This window comes from Phodopus roborovskii, unplaced genomic scaffold (assembly GCF_943737965.1).
Source record: "Phodopus roborovskii unplaced genomic scaffold, PHOROB, whole genome shotgun sequence".
NCBI lineage: Eukaryota > Metazoa > Chordata > Mammalia > Rodentia > Cricetidae > Phodopus > Phodopus roborovskii.
In genome coordinates, this window is record NW_026126758.1 from 284,286 (window position 1) to 292,577 (window position 8,292).

Consider the following 8,292-nt stretch of genomic DNA (forward strand, 5'->3'; position numbering starts at 1 on the left):
TCCAATTTTTGGGAGTGGGGATAATACTAGCTTTGTGGATTCTGCTAATGTTCCTTCCATTTCTGTTTTATGGAAGCATTTGTTCTTGAAAGGTCTGTGGTAGGATATGACAATGAATCCATTTGGTCTTGGCCTTTGATGGGTTGGAAGACTTTATCATGGTTTCAATCTTACTGTATTTTTGTATTTAATATTTGTCTTCTTAGTGGGTACTTTCTCCTTAGGCATGAGAGTTCCATGATCATTTACAGCGGAGAAAAGAGACAGAAGTAATAGAAGCACTTGGGTACTTTACATCCAACCTTAATTAGATTAGGAAAAGGGGTGCTGGGATACGGATGGGATAACAATAATTAAAGCTGAGGTCAGGCTGCCATTCAGGGGTGTGGATTTATACTTCTGAGTGGCTTTTCTCCTCTTACTAGAGTTCTGGCTGGCACTTCCCTGCAGACTTCCACCTGCTGGCTTTCCTCCATCACACAGATCAGAGCCTGATTTCTCTGCAACAGATGTGTTTGATTTGAGAGCCCACATCTTTGTCACCACCTGTGTCCTGGGTCTGCAATGATTCAAGCTGAGTAAGACCTCACTTGCATAGTCTGAGGGCAAAGTGGTTCTCGATCTCCCTAATGCTGTGACCCTTTAATACAGTTCCTCATGCTGTGGTGACCCCAACCATAAAATTATTTTTGTGGCTACCTCATAACTGTAACTTGCTACTGTTGTGAATAGCAATGTAAATATATGATATGTGTGATATTTGATATGGACCCCTATGGGGTTGTGACACACAGGTTGAGAAACACTACTCTAGATGCTTTCCTTTGCTTTTTCACTTGTGGGTCCACTTTCCCTGCCCTCCACCACTTTTCCCAACAAAGTTAGGGCCTATGGTTTACTTTACAAATCTGAAGTTCCAGTATCTAACCATCTCCTGTTTTCTGTTACCTTATCTGTGTTCTTCCTTACATCACACCTCTCGCCGAAGCCACCTAGCCAAGGTGCTGTTTAGACTCTTAGAGATGCAGGCAGGTAGTGGGGGGTCTAGGCTGCCCTTTTTGAGTCTTGTTCATTCCTTTTAAATCAGTTCATGCTAAAGGTTTTTAAAGGTTTTTTTTTTGTCATTTCAAAGAATTAACTTTTAAAAAACTTTACTTTTGTTTACTCTTAAGTTCACTGATGCCTTTTTGTTTCCTTCACAAATATTTGCTCAGTGCCTATTTGCTGAGCTCCTGTCATCAAAGCCATCAAGAGAGACAAAAGCCACTGCCAGGAAGAAGGAACTGGTATGATTTGGATCAAGTCCAAACTGTACAAGCAGGTATTCCCTTGTCATCCCATAGTAGCCAGTGTCCCTACTTTCACTCATGCTTCTGGCCTTATCGGGTTCCATACTGCCATAAGAAGGAGGGAGCATTATCCCAAGTTTGGATTGCAGTGGGTTGGATTAATGTACTTTGCAAGCTCAAAATGCACTGTAGTGTTAATTATGCATCATCACACTCAGGAGTGATCTCCAGAGCCAGTGGAGGATGGTGGATGTAGCTCAGTATTGGAGTATCTGCTTAACACCCACAACATCTTGAGTTGAGAACACATCTGGAGTCCTGGGCAGCACCCAATGACCTGCTTGCTTGATGGGGTCTGGTAAAAAATCCCTCTGGGGAGATGAGAAATGAGGAAATCTGGTGTGTGCTGAATGATGGACCTTGTGGGAGTGGTCAAAGTGTGATAAATACAACTTTCTGAAGATGACATGTGTAATAATTACTTTCTCATTGCTGAGACAAAATACCTCATAGAAACAGTGTAAATGAAAAGAGATTTATTTTGGCTCTTGGTTTCAAAGTTTACAGTCCATAATGGTAGGAAAGGCACCCTGGCACCAGAGGTACCTGGGTGGGGTGGCTTGCTCTGAGGCAGTGGGAGCTTGTTTAAAATAGAGGTGAGGCTGGAAGCAGGGCTGAACTATAATTGTAAAGGCCTACAGCTAGGTCTTACATCCCAAGTTTCCATAACTTCCAAAACAGTACTCTCAGCTGGGGACCAAGGGTTCATGGTCAAACTACAAAAACACATAAATCATGAATATCTTCCTAGGATTCCTAGATACCTACCTCTGCATATCTGACAAATATCAGTAGTACCCAGACTCACCATCCTCTAGGGGGACTTTACTCATTACTGTTAAATCCCCAAAATTGTACTTGGCACTAACAATGTGCCCAAATGGCAATCTAGTACAGCTGAACTCTGACATGATAGATGGACTGCTGGTAGATAGACAAAACTTACACTCAGCATTGCTCAGAAGTATCTGAAGGGTTTCTGTTGTGTTGTCAGGAAGAGACTCTCCTACCCTACCTCTGGCAAATGGGGTATCTAATCCCTATTCACACACACCTGTAATGCATAGCAAAGTGTTGCTCCAACACACATACTAGCCTTTTTGCACTTTTCAACTCCCCCACTATTAATGTAAATTTCCAGACTGTTTGCTTGCAAACCCCTTCCCCTCAGCCCCACAGCTACCAACACCCACACATCCCATAACTGGCAAAGCTTTCCCCGCCATTTTGCCACTCTCTCTGTCTCCAAGCAACTTTGAGCTTCCCCAGGCAAACCTTTCTTCTTTCTACCCATGAAGAAGTCCAGTGCGGTGGTTCCACTGTGCCCTTGCACCCTGGCTTACAGTCACTACCCTTCGTGCTCTGCTTCGCCTTCTGCATTTTGTCTAATTTCCACGCATGCTGGCTTTATTAACATTCTTCCAATCATAGTGCACATGACTGGTGCTGCTGCTTTCCATGTGAAGAAGCTGCAGAATATCACCTCATGAGGTAGAAACAGATAATCATGGGGACTTCTAACGCTGAAAGTTCAGAAATATTTTCAATTCCTGAACCTTAATTTCAATGAATAACACTAATATATCAAGTAGGTATTCCTTCTCTCTCTCTCTCTCTTTCTGTGTCTCTTTCTTGTAAAACCATCTAACGTACCCCAGACAGAAACACTTGCTGTGTGTACTGGGGTCTACTTATTTGGGAGAGACATCACAGGCCAAACTTAACATAATGAGTTCTCAAGTAGACATTAGTAGGTTTAGTGTTACTGCGAAAACTCAATTCAACTCTGGGTTTCTGTTCTAAAACCTCAAATCTGTTATCTTGTGATGGGGAAGGATAATGGCAGAAATGGCCTAGGGGAAGATGAAGAATGATAAACAAATATTATCCCTGTGGATTTATAGGAAAGTTGAATTTGGGGAAGTACATACCAATGCTTTTAGAAGGAATTCTGTTATTAAATCTGCTCTTTCATCAAGGCCTCTGTACACTGGATGGTTTAATACACAACTGACTAAACAATGGAGAGTTCTAGGAAGAATTAATCACTTTCTTCACATTTCTGAAGTGTTGTATAATGGAATGACAGTTAGGTTACACTTTGGGGTCAGAGACTAGAACAGAGACCAAAGGAAGAGAGGGGTTATATGCATGATTCCCCCAAAATGGTCATTAATAATCAAATGGGCCACCCGTATGAATACCTGATTTTTGACAAAGCAACTAAGATTATACAATGGAAAAAAGAAAACATCTTCAACAAATGGTGCTGGCACAATTGGGTGCTGTCCTGTAGAAGGCTACAGAAAGATCCATATCTATTGCCATGCACAAAATTTAAGTCCAAATAGATCAAAGACCTCAACATAAATCCAACCACACTGAATCTTTTAGAAGAGAAAGCAGGAGGTACCCTTGAATGGATTGGTACAGGAGACCACTTCCTGAACATAATACCAGTAACACAGACACTGAGATTGACAACTAATAAATGGGACCTCCTGAAACTTAGAAGCTTCTGTAAGGCACAGGACACAGGCAACAAGACAAAACAACAGCCCACAGAAGGGGAAAAGATCTTCAGCAACTGCACATCTGACAGAAGGCTGATCTCCAAAATATACAAAGGACTCAAGAAGCTAGTCACCAAAACACCAAATAATCCAATTAAAATTGGGTTACAGAACTAAGTAGAGAATTCTAAATAGGGGAGGGAAACTAAAATGTCTGAAAGACACTTAAGAAAGTGTTCAACATCCATAGCCATCAGGGAAATGCAAATCAAAACAACTCTGAGATACGATCTTATTCCTGTTAGAATGGCTAAAATAAAAAACACCAAAGACAATTTATGCTGGAGAGGATGTGGAGAAAGGGGAACACTCCTCCACTGCTGGTGGGAGTGCAAACTTGTACAGCCACCTTGGAAATCAGTATGGCGGTTCCTCAGGAAAATGGGAATCCCGGCAATCCCATTCTTAGGCATATACCCAAATGATCCATGTCCATGCAACAAAGATATCTGTTCAACTATGTTCATAGCACTATTATTTGTAGTAGCAAGAACCTGGAAGCACAGAGAGGGAGGACAAGACCAGGCTACAGAAACCCACATAGACAGCTGACCTGAACAAGGGGGATCTCATGGGATCCCAGAACAATAGCTGGGAAACCAGCATTGTACTGACTCAGACCCCTGAATGTGGGTCTCAGTTAGAAGGCCTGGGCAGCCTAAGCGACCTCTGACGTGGAACCGGGATGTATCTCTGGTGCAAGAAAGGACTTTGGGAGCACATTTCCCATGAAGAGATACTCCATTAGCTTAGAGGCAGGAGGGAAGGCCTAGTCCCTACTCCCTATGACTTGACAGATTTTGTTGATCCCTCCTGGAAGGCATCACTCTCCCTATGGAGTGTGGGAGGGGGCATGGGAGGGAGGGAGGGAAGGAGGGAGAGGGAACTAGAAAAAATATTATAAGTATATATATTTAAAAAAGAAGAAAAAAAACCATTCAGGATAAAATAAAAACACCAATGACAGTTTATACTGGAGAGTATGTGGAGAAAGGGGAACACTCCTCCACTAATGGTGGGAGTGCAAACTGGTACAGTCACTTTGGAAATCAGTATGGCGGTTCCTCAGGAAAATGGCAATCAGACTACCTCAAGATCCAGTAATTCCACTTTTAGGCATATACCCAAAAGGTGCACATTCATACAACAAGGACATCCACTTAATTATGTTCATAGCAACATTATTTGTAATAGCCAGAACCTAGAATCAACCTAAAAGCCCCTCAACTGAAGAATAGATGGAGAAAAAAAATTGAATTGAACTCAGGAACTCTGGAGGGTAGCTAGTGCTCTTAACTGCTGAGCCATCTCTCCAGCCCTACTATCCTTTATTTTGGAAGGTACCCAAAATTAGAAAGACAATTCCAGCAAAGGTGAAGGCTGGCATTCCCTAGAGTCAGATCACAGGTCACTTTCTTTCACATATTTGTTCTTTATAGCTACTTCCTAGTGTCATATAGGTAAACTGACTTCAGCTAGAAATGGCTTAAGCTACCACATGCATCCCAGGTGAGTCATGAAAAGACACAGGTAGATGTGTGTGGATCCTTGTCATTCTCCTGCTTTCCTGTAGCTCTTTCTGCCTTTCCTGAACACCATTCCTTGACTCTTGTCTATGAATGGCCATGCTGCTATCTTTGCTCTCTGCTTTGCTAACCATCATTGACAATTTGGCAAATTAAGAAATGCCTAAGATGTTAGTGCGGCATGTCTTGCAGAGTATCTATGAGGGCTTTCCCAGAGAAAACTGGGAAACAAGGCTGACTCTATATGTGGGTGAAACCATCCCCATAGGTGAGACTCCTAAAGTAAATAAAGAAAAGAAGCAGCTGAGAGCTGGAATTTCCTCCTTATCCCTCTGGCTCCATCCAAATGTAGAGAGCCCCTGCCAGTCACATATTTCAAACAACTGGAAATTTGCCATGGCTCCCCTTCCCCTTTGATGGTTTGTCTCCTTCCAAAATGGGAGCCAATAAATCCTTCCTTCCTTAAGCTCCTTCTACCAGGCACTCTGGTACAGAGAAGGTAAACATAACCAGTGCCCTCATTTACTTAACCCTGCCTTTCTTCAACTTCCTCCAACCCAGTTCTCTCACAGCTTTTCCAGTCTACTTTGAAGATCATGTTTGATGAAATAAACTACCAAGAAAGGCAAATGTTTAAAGTGTTGTTTCATGCACAGAACCTGAATTAAAACAACCTTCCCACATAACATACAGACACCACACCCTACCCACACATAGTTCACACACACACATACACACACACCACATAGACACTTATCACACACACACACACACACACTCTCTCTCTCTCTCTCTGTGTCTCTCTTTGTGTCTATCTCTCACTGTTTTGCTGCCCTATAACTTGAATTTGAAAAGGGACTTATAATACAGTGGTGATTGTCACAATTCATTTGTTTTGAGGAGAATGACTATACACTGGAGCCATGGCATGGGGGACAAAGTTTCCTGTGATGGGTTCTTGAGATTAGAAGATGACAGACTAGCACAGAGGAAGTGGGTTCATTCCTGAGGTGTGGATTTGAAAACAGCTCAGAGTCTTATGAACCCAGTTAAGACACAGATTGAAAACTAGGGTTCTGCCTAAGCCAAGAATTACTCGGAGTGCCAAGACGGATACAAAAGTTCCAAAAGAAGGATGAAGATATTGTATACACTATGAAATTAAGAGGCCAGAATAGTAAAAATATGTAGCAAAGACATTTAAGAAGGCAATATAAAGTTAACTTAGTGATAAATTCCAGTGTGGTTTTCACCTCCCGTGTAAAGGTAAACTGTAAATAATTCTGCCCATGTTTAAGGAAGGAAGCTTTGAGCTCTTGTGATTATTCTCTCTTCAAACTCCAATGGAGATCATGAAGGGGGTCACCAGGGATCTCAGAGCAATAACAATTTAAAATTTGGGGATGGGTATGCAGAATTGTGGCCCTCTGTCCTGCAAAATAAAGTTCTGAAGTTAAAAAAAAAAAGAAAGAAAAAACAAAAACCAGAAAGAAAGAAAAAGAAAACTAGGGCTCTGAAACAGTCTGCGCTTCTAAGCAGCTCCCAGGTGACACAGAGGCTACAGCAGGAGTTTGCTCCTCCTCTCTCACTCCTCCCCAATACAGAGCTATAGAGCTGAAAGTGATTTCAAATCTTGCCTGGTTACCCCTGGAATATGGATCTAGAGAATGATCACAGTCAAGTGTATAAAGAAAAGCTATTTCCTCTAGAATGTCCAAATCAGACCGGTCTGCTAAAAAAGAAGTAATTTCTGACTTTGGAGAAATGATTTAGTACAACCAAAAACTCAAGCCTGATACTGTAATAGGGGTGCTGCTCCACTCAGACCACATACTCTTTCTGAAAGCAAGCCTGCAGAGATGTAATGAGCATTGATTTGCACCTTACCAATGGAGAAATGGCATTATGGAAATGGATATGGTTCATGTTTTATTCCCCTGGGAGATAATTTCACAGTTTCAAATGTCTTGGCTCAGTGTTTTTTTTTTTTTTGGGTAATGACAATGCTAATACTTTCTGATGCTTTTGTAGATTCAATAGTCCTACAATGGGCATGGTTGTAGCCTTAGTATTTGGAGGTTTCATGCTATTACTTCCCAGACTTCAGGTACTGGTGTGCCATTGCCTCATCTCTGTGAAATGAATCTGTGGTTTGCATGTTTCCTGCAGTCTTGGTAACTACTGTTTTCCTTTCTTGGTTCTTTGTCTTCACCAATAAAATCCACCTTGAAGTGAAATAAACACATGTGCTGGTCTAGGTGCACACAGACATGGTGGCTGTGAGGTCCAGGAAGTTAAACTGGCTTCAGGACAGGTTTCTCTTTACCATCTACATCATGGAACCAGACAGTCTCAGCTAGAACTTCCCTTCCCCCATCTTGAAGCCATACAGGCTGCTGGGGAAATGGGAGACTCCAGCCCTTGCTAGTTGGCAGAAATTTCACAATCCATCTCTATGCTTTTCCCTGATACAAATGCACCCATGCTTATCCCATGGGCACTGTGTCTGCTGGATGAACCTAGCAGGCACCTTCTTTGAATGTGCTTTTGCTTCTCATGTAATAAGTTGAGCAAGTCACCCAGATTAATTCTCATTAAAGAACGTTATGCACAGGAGCACAGGGGTTTGGGGCTAGAGCTCTCCTAGTAGGGCAGACTGAGGCTGGACTGAGAGTGAGGTAGTTCAGAGCTAGGCTGACCCCTAGTGGGGTCAGGATCCCATTCCTGATTAATGAGGATGAGGATATTCTCCCTACTGCAAAGGTGTGAGCACCTGGTCAGCTCTACTTTGAATCACATGCAGTTGGTAATGGCAGTCCTAGTAAATGAAAATCTATGGGTGTA